We start from the raw sequence: 13,025 nt of genomic DNA, 5'->3' as shown, positions 1-13,025 counted from the left end.
ATATAGATTTAAGACCTTCAGCTTATGCCAATGTCATCTCCAAAACCAATGCTCATTTTTATGAGGGTGTTTAACATAATCTGAAGACATATCACTCTTAAGGAGAGCAGAAGGGGGAGTGGTGGGGGAAAATGAAGGCAAGTTGTGCACAACAGGAAGAGAGCTCATAAAAAGGCAAACAGATTGGTCTGTGACTGAGAATTAGGTGTTAACCATGCTCTGCCTAGGGCATCGTTTATCATGAGAGTTTCAGCAGCTGGGATCTGCTTATCCTGTACTAGCTGAAAAATGTTTAAATATTAATGGAGAACACAAATATCTTGTTTTTCAGTCTTTTTTATATATATACGCATATATACACAGCAGAGCTTTCATTTTCATTGGTTTTCTTTAGTGATTATTCTCTTCATAATTAAACAAAACCTAATAATTAGGGAAAAACTCCAAAGTGCTGTATTCTTTTTAAACTAAGAATATAAAATTATGACTGGTTATCATGATTTAGCGAAATACACATATATAAATATACCATATACATACACTATGCAATTTTTCCAGGCATATGCATAAATGTGTGTGTAGAGAAAATCTTTAAAAAGCAAAAACATGAACATAACTAGACTTTTCTAACTACGTACAGTACTGATGCAGTAAACCTACTCAAATAGTTTTTGCTGAAATAGATGAAATTACTAGCGAAGGTCTCTAATTTTGCATCACTGAACTGGATGGCAGTTTTCCCATTAACTTAAATTAGTTGTTTGGAAAGAATGAGGGTCCTCCAACAACTTATTTCTTTTGCAGTTGTCAGGTTGTTGTTTTGGTCAGTGTTTTCACTAATTTGTTTGTCTTAGTCTAACTTTTTGAAATGCACAAACAATAAAGTCAAAGAATAGAATACAAAATTCAATCTAAATATCAGGAACATTAAGTTCTGATGATCTCTTACTTAAAAAGCAATCATAGCTGTTACGTTTAATCCATGAGAGGTTCATATCTAAAGTGTTGCTCAATTGCAAAGCTCAACTAATTAACTGCATTACCTCTGAATGCATACAGTCCATTTGCGTTAGCATTCAGAGGCTTTGGGAAGTGATTTATATATATATATTGAAAACCCATAAAAATATAAAATACATACATGTATACGATTACGATGATCAGTGACTACAAAGGAAATGGGTTTAAATGGTTAGTCGAGTTCCTCAAATTAGACTGAGCATCACTTCCCAGGAGTAAGCTACTTTGACCACATGAACACTGAATTATAAAGTTGAAACTAATGACTGCCAAGACTGACTGCTTTCGATATGTTTTGAATTCCCATATGCAGTTGCAAAAACCTGAGCCAGAGACACTGAAAAACACCTTTCTGAGCTTGTTCATGACTGTGGGCTCATAGGGTATAGAAGACACTTTCCATCGAAGGTTTCAATTATTCACATCTAGGACTGGTTGACATAATTAATTTCAAATCCAAGCTGAGGTGCTGACCATTCTCAATTTCAAATGATTTTCACTAGGCACATCATGATCAACACCACGGAAAATCAATTCTATCAGGATTATCATTGCAACTCTTGGACAAAGGCTACTTTTATGACTCAGACAGGTAGAAGTCAGCCTGGAGTCAGACACTTTCAACTCTATCTGTTGGTAACTGAACTGTTGGTTCTTTTCATTTTGCACTTACCATTTCAAGATACCACCGGTACCCAATGCTTTTTGGGAACAAAATTTTATTAAGAGTTGAAATACTACTGTGTTGATATTATTTACTTGGTTGACAAAATGAGAAATGTGCTGAACAGACTCTAGAAAAAAGAAGTCTTTCTGATGTGGGGGGAGAAGAAAATAAATATATATACATATATACATACATACACACACACACTTGAAATATCAAACTGGACTTTATTTTGTTCTCTGTCTATCTACTGCTCAAATAGTTAAGTTCGGAAAGCTATGAAGTGAGCCATCTTTTCTATGGCAACGACACTAAGAAAAATGTTGAGTTTCCATCATCTAATTTAATTCTATTGATGCGATCTTATGGTGATGCTTAAAATGTGCTCAAAATGCTTAGCATTTCCCTCCCACTGAAGGAATTTAGTTTGTATTATTTTAAGCTCATAGTTGAAAGACTGTCTTGATACCACTATAGTGTATACTTCAAGCATACAATTGTCAGTACTAACAGTCTATCCAAAAGGTTAGGCTCTAGTAGTAATGAAATGAAAAACATAATGAAAAAGGAATACTGCTAAAGGGTTACGGTACCTTATGGTTGTTGGATGTGCTATAAAAATACCTGTTTATAGTATGTAGCATGAGCAGTTGCTTTCTTTTACAGAGTATGCATAATAATCTCTTAGAGATACGCAGCACCAAGACCTGAAAGTATGCGTTCATGTTTTCTTCTTGTTCACAAACTCTGAGGTCAGTATTTTCTCCCCTTTAATGTCTCTCAAGTTTTGAAAATAAAATAGTCTGTATGTATCAAGGGTCCAGTGGGTGGGTTCCAGGCCAATAAGTGGCTGAAAAAGTACCAGCTAAAGTCTGTAGGGCACTTAAGACTTCCAAAATGGAGATTTTGAAAGATGAAATCTGCAACTGAGAGAAGAAATAACAAGAAAAATCTGGAAGTAATTCCAGGGTAATAGACGCAAATTTATATCCATGGCTGATGGTGCATTCTTACTTGTAGCAGTTATATATTCTGAAGAAAAAAATACAGGTGCATTTTTTTCTAGAGAAGATGATGTAGCATACATTAATGGTGATGAAAATTTAGTGTTCAGGGAAAAATTAGTCTATTTGGTAAAGGTGCAACATTATTGGAAAAATTCGGAAGATTATAAATGACAAAGAAAGTGAATTTAAAACTGATTGTGAGACCACTTTCCCCTTTACAACAGTTTTGTAGCAGGACCTGAGGAGAAGGAGTAAAGTATACTGAAAAAGCACTGAGCGACATTGTCTAAGGAGGATTCTATCTCAACTCAAAGATGAAAACTTATTTTAATAAAAGGTGTAAAATGAGTAGATGTCCAATACAGCAATATTTATTAAAACCATCTGCATTTGTTAAGCAGGCACATGTACTTCTTATTGATTTTTTAATATTGAAGAAAATGTCCAAAGTTAGTTTCTTGGCTAGCAGTCTGCTAACTTAACAAATTGCTCACCTGTATAACTTACATGAAATATTTCTGACGACACTCAAGGTTTCAGGTTCTCAGCTTAGAACCAGGCAAGGAAATCAAAGCTCTTTCTAGTCAGGATGCAAGTTTTCCAAAAAGTATGAAGAGTTAATAAATAACAAGCCTAGGAAGAAGCTAGCAGAAAGCCCTGCTCATTCTGAATGCAGCAAGGTAGAACAATAAGCCTGAATGGATGAAAAACTGAGACCAGAAGATCACAGAATCATCACTTTCCTTCCCAGGGTTTTCTGTCGCAAACACTGATACAACTAGGCTGGGAGGTGACACTACGGAGAGGTTTTGAGTTTTGATGTTATCACATTTTATGGGTGTGAAATTTGATAATTTCACAGGTATGCAAAATAATTCCTCTAGATGCTATATCATTTTACGACAGGTAACAAATACACTAGGGTAATTCTTCAGTCTTCTGAACGTATTTACTATATACTAGTATTGACTTAGAAGCCTATTGTGAAATCTCTCCTTGTCCGTAACAGTCTGGTATTGAACATAGAGTAGGAATATCATTCATACAAAAATACTGGATATCTCTCTTTATCCTTATTGCACAGAAACTCTTGGAAGAATTTCCAAAAGAAGATGAGTGAAGTTAAGAGTCTTCTTTATCTCTAGCTTTGGTAGTTATCACCTCCATTCTTTAATTGAAACTGAAGTGAGCAGCTGTTAGCTTCCCATCTATTTAGCATTAACGTGATAGATTTGAAACAATAAACAGCTAATGTTATTTGATTTCTTACAACCAGCACCCTCAAAAAAACACCTGGCTGTGATACACACAGACACAAGTGGTGAGCTGTTTATGTGATCATGTTGGCTGTTTAGAACTGCCCGCCTGCACGAAAGTTGTATGAGTATTTATTCTTACTTTCAGAGGAAGGAAAGATAGATTCGTTTGCATGAAACAGAGTGTGTTTGTGCCTGTCTGAAAGAGAGGAAGAGGGAGGGAGAAGCAACGGTATAGAGTTTGATACCTGTTGGCAACATGAGCAGGTTTGTGTAACGCCGTTATGTGCCAGGTTGGATTGATTCCACTCTATTTAGTCTGGTACTAAATGCAAACTGTTGGAAATGAGACAGATTCAAGACATGACTGAACAGCAATGAACCTCAAAGGAATTTCTGCCTATGTTAAGTAGTGTCACCTTCATGGTGGTAGGCAGGGTCTAAATCAGGATTTGAATTAATCTCTTCTATAATATCCACATAGAAACTGCCACAGGCTTTCTGTGCTGAAGCTTTGCACTGCCTCCCAGGCTCCACAGCCAAGCACCATGCACAGGTCTGATACTGTCTAACAGGGATGCTGTCTGACAGCTCGGGGCTCCCAATTGGGATGCTGCTACCCAGCAGATACTGTAGACAAGCAGGATGTACGGATGTGTTACTCCTCTACCTTCCTCAAACAGAAGATGAAGCATTTAGTGGAACAGCCAGCTTTAGGGGTTGACAGACTCCTGCATGTCTTCTGTGGGAGCCTTGGCAGCAATGTACCTAACGAGTGACTGGAGCTAAGGGGCTTTCTCCCTCTCTGAAGTTTTAGCTGGGTGCATTATCTGTTTAGTCAACCAAAGAAAGGGAAAAGAAAAAACTTGTGAGCCAGAGATGACTCCTGTCTAGTTACAGCTAAAGATTCATTCCCATCTCAGCTTTTAAGAGGAAAAGCAGTATTTCTGGGATGCTTTCCTCTATGAAAGTAGGAAAAGAAGCTATCACATTATTTGTATTTATTTATTTACCTCTGGGGTGTAAGGCTTTAGGGGGAGGGGAAAGTGGTGATAAATGAGGGGCATTTTCCCCCCTCATGGTTCTTCCAGCCTCCTCCTCCTTCATTTACATATCTGGCTGGTGGGTGATTTTTATTCTCAGCACGAAAACTGCAATCTATTTCAATGCATGAATGCAGCCCTGCATCTATTCAACACAGTGAAATAGCCCTGAGACTTATTGTACTAAATAAGAAAACAAGGAGAAAAATGGGTTCTCCAGCCTTGGAAGCAATCCTCTGTGGTCCAAAGTCCTTCTGATCCTTTAAGAAGAGCTTAGGGGAAGAAGGAAAAAAAATACAAACATGACACCCCAAAAAAACAAAACAGGAGAAATAGCCACACCGCCACCACTCCTCCTTCCCAAGGGAATAAATAAACAAGAAAACCTAACTAGCATCCCATGACATTTCTATTATCAGGAATTTCAAACGTCTGACTTGATAAGCCACTACAGTTCAGCTTAATGTCATACCTATTAACGAGGAAGGTACTCGCACAGTGCACCTTGCGAGAACACAGACACTAAGTCAAAAAGAAATCTATAGAGAGACAGCCCTCTGCCAGCGAGACATAAATAATATCCATAAAAAGAATACTCACTCTCTTAAGGACCGAGGGAACCGCTCGCTGACAGCCACTTCACGCACGGATTGGAAGGGCGAGGTAAAAACACATTAGCCAGTCCCTGTGAACACGCAGGATTCTCCAGGTTTTCTTTGCAAGCTCTCCGAAGCTACTGATGCTGGAGGAGATGCTGCTCACGGAGCTTCTCCTCTTTCTGTGCCTGCACGCTGAAGTGCAGTTGTTAATTTCTCCCCTTGCACACGCCAGCGGCAGCAGCACGACTCCAGGAGAGCGGGGATATTCCAAATAGATCCACTAATTCCGGGGTCTGAGCGCTCCGGCGCGCCTGCCTGCCAAATGTAACTGTGAAGCGATGTGGAAAAGTGAGCTGGGAGCCTCCCCTGACAGCTCTTATTGGGCTGATCTCGGAGGCAGGTCTAGCGCTCGCAAATTCATGCAAGCAGTTTTGGGTGGCGGTTCTTCCCCCCTCCCTCTCCTCCCTCTCCTCCTCACCCTGACACCCCGCCTTCCGCCCGCCGAGCACACAACTTTTCCGCAGGCCAGGGCGCCGCTCCGCGCCGGGGCGTCCCTTCAGGACGGGAGGGAAGGGAGCGCGGAGGGGATGGGCTCTGTGCGCGGGGCTACCGGGGAGGCACAGCCAGGGCCGGGAAGTGCCCAGAGCAGCTGGGGGGCTGAGGGAGGGAGAAAGAAGGAGCACCCCCATCCCCCCCCCCCCCCCCCCCCCCCCCCCCCTCCGCCCTGAGGCGATGCCCGCCACGAAGGGGAGGCCGAGGCCGCAGGGAACTGGCACAGCGGGTTGGGATCAGGGCACGCGGCTGCGGGAGGAGGCAGGACCCCGGGGAGGGCTGCGGAGGGCGAGGAGGCGGCTGCTCGTGTCCGCGACAGGCGCTGCAGGAGCGGCGGGCGTGCGCTCCGCGGACATCCCTTAGAAACCCTTTTCCAAACCAACCGCACAGAACCACAGGCATCTAAATTTTCGGCCGCACTGGTTTAAAGCCACGGGTGGCAATGAAATTTTAACCAGGAGCCTGAACCAGCCTAAACGCAGAGCAGAGCCAAGACCTCCACGCACAAGAGATGGCTGAAGGGCACCCGCGGTACAGTAAGTTGTTGACCAGCGCCCCGTTTCCAGATCTTTTTTGTGACAGACATACTGCACAACCCGGCTTGGGAAGTACTGAGAAGGGGCTAAGGGACCCGGAGCGTTGAGTACCTCAACTGCCTTTGACTTTAAAGAGCAGACGAGTGCTCATCCTTTGCGCAGCCATGGCACAGGCAGGGCTGACAGCAGTGCCCGGAGCCGGCACCGTGCTAGAGGTCAAACCACCCCTTGGCCCATCTTCTTTAGCAGCTGGGTTTGTAAGTTCTCTTCGTTTTTGTGCTGCACGTATTATCTATTAACATATTAAATGTATTTAATGATTACATACATTTAGCTCTAAATGTTACTGCCACCTATATTTTTTCCCCAAGTTTAATGTTTACCAACAGAGAAGGCGTTCGTATTGTGCCAGGAGCACAAGGTATAGACATGGTCAGGTACAGACTGACTCTTAAAATGGAGGGCTGATTCAACACTGAACTAGTACAGCTGGAAGGTTAAGTACACTCAGACCAGTCCTCATTCTTCAACTTCCCTTGACCAGTATTACACTATATTTAAGATGAGCAGGCAGTGTGGTTCTGTATTATTATATCCGGTTTGTTTCTTAACTTTGTTTTTAAATGACTGGCCATCTGAAACTCATTTATATAATCTGAAAATCTTTTAACCTTAAGCAAAAAATATGATGACTAGATTGCTGAAGATCTGTCTAGGATTACAGACCGTGGAGCCTGATATTCTTCCCTGTCATAACAATACTACCTAATTTAGTTTTGTGATTGTTTTTTTGCAGCTGTTATGCGTACGTGCATGCACATAAGACAGTGAATGAGACACCTGCATTTTGAGCTCTTATATGATTCTCTTTAACTAAATGCAATTTCTTGTACAAATAGTCATTCTGAAAAGTCTCAAACTCATCAGAATGTAGCAAAATACACCCAGAATTGAACGTATGGCAATGAAGAAATATCTGTTTCTTTTGCTTTCGACAGCCCAAGCATTTACTTTCCAAGCCGTGAGCATGGGATGATTCCTTGGAGAAGGATGGATATAAAATACACAATACTTACCTGAAGCAGGCAGAGAGCCTTGAGGGAAATACAAAACACTTTGCAGTGCAATAGATAACATCAGAAATGTGGCTTTCCTTCACCTGGGGTTCCACTCAGGCAAAGGGTATTTTTCTCACCCATCCTTCTACCAGCTGAACAGCACACTGAGAACATAGATGCTGTCACAAGGAAACATGAGGATGTTCATCCTGACTTTACTCCTGGTAATTAGTGATGGTTTTCAAATATTTCTTGAGGGTTCCAGGAGTAGTTCAAGTCTTCTTTTCATTTCTATCAAAGTATCTGATGGAAACATCCAAGAACAAAATTTCTCACTAATAAGAATGGTTTAGACCCCTTGTGTTTATGCTTAAAATGGTAAGTGCAGTTTTGTGCAGGAAGAGAGCTAACAATGGAAGTTGTACCTTCTAGTACAGCTTAGAAGTTTAGTTTTTGTTTTGATTACAACCTTTGACTTTCACCATTTGTTCTAAGTGACCTTTCTTGCAGTTGGAAATTACTGGGGCAAATGCTGGGCTGTTTCATCCTTAAGTTATTGTAGGAAAAGGTGGCAGGTGTCTTGTTAAAATGAATTATATCATCCATGGATTCCCCTGCTGGAAAACCTTTCACATGATGGTGTAAGTCCTGGCAGGAAGAAATGTATGGATATTTAATTTTAAAATAATCTTGGAATAGCAAAGGAACATTTACAACTTCCTGCATCCTATCCAGATTAAATGATTTAGTGTTAACATTGTGATACATATATATACACACACACATGGCCCTGATGAGTATATGCTGGTCAAAAAATTGTTTCCTCTTATATATACATTATAAGGAAGATACTTCCTCTATTCTCCTAAATGGCAATTTCTTTTTTTAAGCAAAAAGCAGCTCTGACTGCAATTGAAATGGGATACAGGTTTTTAGTAACGTAACTGTAAAGAAAAAAAAAATCATCTGTAAAATGTGGGTGACAGAATACATCCTGGATCAAAATAGAATTAAATTTTTAATAATTAATTCCTTGTATCAGGAAAGATAAAAAAAAAAAAAGACTTCACAAAATGGCTTGGTTTGTTGTGAGTGAGGGTTGGTTTTTGTCTGTGTGGTTTTTTTGGAGGGTTTGATTGGGGTTTGTTTTGGGGGTTTTTTCTTCATCTTTTTGTTGTAGGGACTTTTAGCTTCTGGTTTGGTTTTGTTTGGGTTAGTTGGGGTTCCTTTTCTTTTGTAGGATTTTGTTTGCAATTTTTTTTGGGTGTTGACTGATTATGACTGATAAAGGTGGAAAAATTAACCTCTGCTTGGAAGTGAACTTGAGGTATTCTTTTCCATATTACTTTGCTTTTATAAGTGAAAAGAATTAAAACCCCAATGTGACTTCTTATTCACATATACAGGAAATACCTGTCTATTATCTACAAATATGGCATAATAGAATTCAAGCATCTTTTCACCCTTTTATATTTTTTGTGAAAACAGTTGTTGATTATCATGTAATTTCTTTCTTCCTCAGCATTGCAAAGCAGTGCAGTAAACTGTTTTCTGAAGACAGAATTTAGACTTTACTGCTCAAAAATATTCAATATATAGGTGACTTGAAATGAGCTCTTTTGGGGCAACTCAATCACAGCACTGCTTCACATGGGTTGCTGGTGATGTAAATGTTCATCATCATCTCATTTAAATAACAATGCACAAGTCAAGAATTTGAAAGGGGTGGGAAAGAGAGTGAAAGGATGCAAACCTGGAAAGGAAACCACTGTGTTAATTCCTCATATTCAAGTTTTATTCCATCAGATCTCTTAGTAATGAGATATTTCCCTCAAAGTATCAGTATCAGTTTTTAATAAACAATACAGAGCCTGATCCAAAATTATCTGAGGTTAATGAGTCCAATCTGAATTACTTGATCAAGATAAATGACTTTACTGCAAGCTACTTCTGCTTACAGAGACTACCACTAGCATGCCACTTCAAAGTAATAATAATATAAAATAACTCATCCAAAAGTTACTAAAGCAAGTTTGCAGAACAGTGCAACCTACTGTAATTCTACTAAAGCTGTAAAAATATCCAATGCTGTTTTCTTAGGCAATATCCAAATGCTCTCCCTAGTTTGTACTTTTTTTCTGAAGTTGTATGAGGAATTATTCCAGAATTCAATTTAATTTGAAAGGCTAGAATTCACATTCCATAAAGAAAGAAACAAAAGACTTAAGATAAGTCCTGAACATTTCTGAATAAAAATGTGCTATCAATCAGTTCACTACCAGTGGAAAGACATAATTACCTTTAGAACATAGGCTCTTATCACCATCTTGCAACCTTTAAAACCTGCTTGTGTACAGTTATCACAAGTTGGTTATTATGAAAAGTAATGATCCCTTGTGTTTGGGCAGTCAGTGAAGACAACTCTAACTAGAAAAAGTTCCATTATATAGTGCTTAAAGCAGATACTATAGATTAAAACAGAGGAAATTATATGAATGTGCCATGAGATAAAGGTATCTGGTTTGGGGTAGGTTGGGTAGGGTTTTTTTTTTTTTTGGGTGCTTTTTTTTTTTGTATGTGTATGTGGGGTGGTTGTTTTTTTGTTTGTTTGTTTTGGTTTGGGTGGGTTTTTTGGCTTTTTTTTGTTATTTGTTTTTTTACTACATATTCAAAATCAGTTAAAATTCAGTCTCCAACACTGGAACAGAAAGCTTGAAAACACCACTGAAGAGCAGACCATAAAGCAGTAGCATCCATAAGTGACAAAAAAGATTCTCAGTCATCTAAAAGTACTTGCTTTCGAGTCTGGCCTTCTATGAGCGACATCTAATCAAAGTCCTTCCCCTTGTTACTAGGTGCATGAGAAGAAATAAATGCATTGATTTTGGCTAAGTTACTTCTACTTTGAACACATTCATAAAATCATGAATATTCCCTTTCCAGAAAATTCCCTTTCCAGCCCATGCACTGTTGAACAGAAACAAAGGTTTAACTGAACAGCAGCACTGGGGTTTTGGGCCCTTAGCAAATCCGTTCTCTGTCCCAGAATTACTCTATTTAGTAAAATAAAGCATAACTAGTTTTAAGCCCAATTCCCTCTCCAGAGATTTTAAAATATAAAAACCCCAACTGCTAGTTTGTGTGCTATATGCACTGATGGTGTTACTGAATGCATAAATTGATGACACATTATCAGGTTTTATTATTCCTTTGGTACTGTTTGCAGTTTTGATTAGTTACTGTTAGGTTGACTATTAGGATAAAAAACAAGTATTTCTTTTGTACATCAAACACTGAGATATAGATAAAAGAACATTACATCAAGAAAGGCAATCAGCCTTTATTTTGTATATTAATGTTCTGGATACAGTTTGGAAAGTTAATCTTTTGCTTCCAGTTTTCAGTATGCCTTGTGAATATAGGTAACTAGATCGGTTGCAGTAGCTGTGCAAATATTGTTTGCTCTACCTCAAGTGCCCTCTAGTGTGCAGTAATTAAGCAGGTTAAAATATTTTTTTTTCCTTTCTCCTAACAGGCACACTTTTAAATACCAAAGTAATGTGTAAGATTGCTTTTCTGAGAGGAAAGAGGAATTCATTGTTCACTGCATTAATTGTGTGGATAAAAATAATCTTTTCAATGTAAAATCAAATCACCCCCTTTGTTGTCAAGTTTTTATTTTCAGAGGTATTGGTTGAATAAACCCCAATAATTATTCCGAACATTCTGCAGATGTTGTTGAGATACAGTTTGCAATGTTATCAGAATCAAAACAACAGTTTTCTCTATCTGCAAGAGGAAATTAACATATTCATCAGCAAAAAATGACCCTGGACCAAGATCTAACAACAAAACCTCTTATTATGCTTCTGGAGTTTTGTTGTAGGTTGTTTTGGGTTTTTTAAAGTTATTTTTCAAAGTGCTGGACACCACTGGTAATTCTAGCATTGAAAGTTACTTTTAGCTATTCAAGACAAATATAAACACCCTCTAAAAATACACACCAGTTTCTGAAAAAATAGAAGTACTCTGATACAGGCATCTGTATGCCATCTTTGTCAGCAAGTGATTGAATAAGGCCATAATAGAAATGCTTTCTATCACCATTTTAGAAAATAAGTAATGCCACATTAACAAAAGTAAAAAATTTACTGAGGCATAGATGTAACAAATTCTGTGTGTTCTCATCTGTTTTTAACAGGAGGATTAATCTGTCCTTCTGTTACGCTGATGTCCGTGGTCAGAATTCTGACATTACTTGGCTGGACAAGTTGTGTCATGTCTGTCAGTGATAGGAAGTTCCGTACAATGCTGCTTTTTGGCTACAGGAGGCAATGTGTGCAGCCAAGCAGTCATAGCTGTTTAACTACCACATCAGCAGGCCAGAAGAAGGCTGCCTGACAACAGATAAAGAAGAAAGCAAGGACAGGAAGAGAGAGGATATTGGAGAATAATAGTCTGGAGAGGTAGAATTACGAAGTGCAGCTCCAAGAACAAAAAATTAGAAATATCAGTAAATGCTTCCTTGTATTTAAAAAGCAGAGTTAACACTTGAGTTACCCACTACCAAATGAGTTAATTTTTGGGGGAGCCAATGAAAAGTTTTTCCCGTCCTCATTTCCCTGTTGTCTGACTTCACAGCCAAGTATTCACTTTTAAACAGAATTTACCATAAAATTCCACAAAGATAGCAAGCTTAAGCATACTTTAAATAAAAAGAGTTTATTATGGACTTCTGCCACAGCTAAGAGGGATGGGTGGATCCCAGGAGAGATGAAATGCTTACATATACTAGGGATATGCTACAGGGTGAGAGACTTTAATCTTTTATGAGTTGTAAAAATAGTAGAACTTCCTCTAAGTGGGAAGAGTCATCATCACTATATCTGAGCTAGGGCTGTGGTTGTGGGGTTGTGGTTTCCAAGCAAAGTGGTGAGAGAAGCCAACACAGTTGTTTCCCGTTTGCTGTCTTAGACTTTTCCCTGCTTAATGTGTTGTCTCTTTTGAACCTTATTTTTTGTAACTTAATTCCTCACACATTCCATAGAGAGCATAGTTTTCTAACACAGTTTTGGCATTCATGTAAAGCTTACAGAATAGAAAGCCAAACATCACAGTACACCAATACACAGTTTTCTAACACTTAATGGCCTATTTTAATCTATCTAAATAGCCACACTGAAACCAGGCAATGTGATGGCCACAACTAATTTACTCCAAAAACAATACCAAAAAAAACTCTCATACATTGAAGTACAGGCCTAATGTACATGATAGCATGGGCTAG

General features: G+C 39.0%; 1 protein-coding gene across 1 annotated transcript in view; it reads right to left on the bottom strand.

Moving 5' to 3' along the window:
- CDH8 (cadherin 8) overlaps positions 1 to 5,924 on the bottom strand; it is a 153,521-nt gene extending 147,597 nt beyond the window's left edge. Inside the window, exon 1 of the mRNA XM_005152164.3 lies at positions 5,594 to 5,924. The gene's annotated coding sequence lies outside the window, so the exon portion shown is untranslated. The remainder of the gene's footprint in view (positions 1 to 5,593) is intronic.
- Positions 5,925 to 13,025: the final 7,101 nt, after the last annotated feature.

The sequence above is a fragment of the Melopsittacus undulatus genome, chromosome Z (assembly GCF_012275295.1).
Source record: "Melopsittacus undulatus isolate bMelUnd1 chromosome Z, bMelUnd1.mat.Z, whole genome shotgun sequence".
Lineage (NCBI taxonomy): Eukaryota > Metazoa > Chordata > Aves > Psittaciformes > Psittaculidae > Melopsittacus > Melopsittacus undulatus.
Note: the sequence above shows the minus strand (reverse complement) of the source record. Positions and strands in the feature narration are given on the sequence as shown.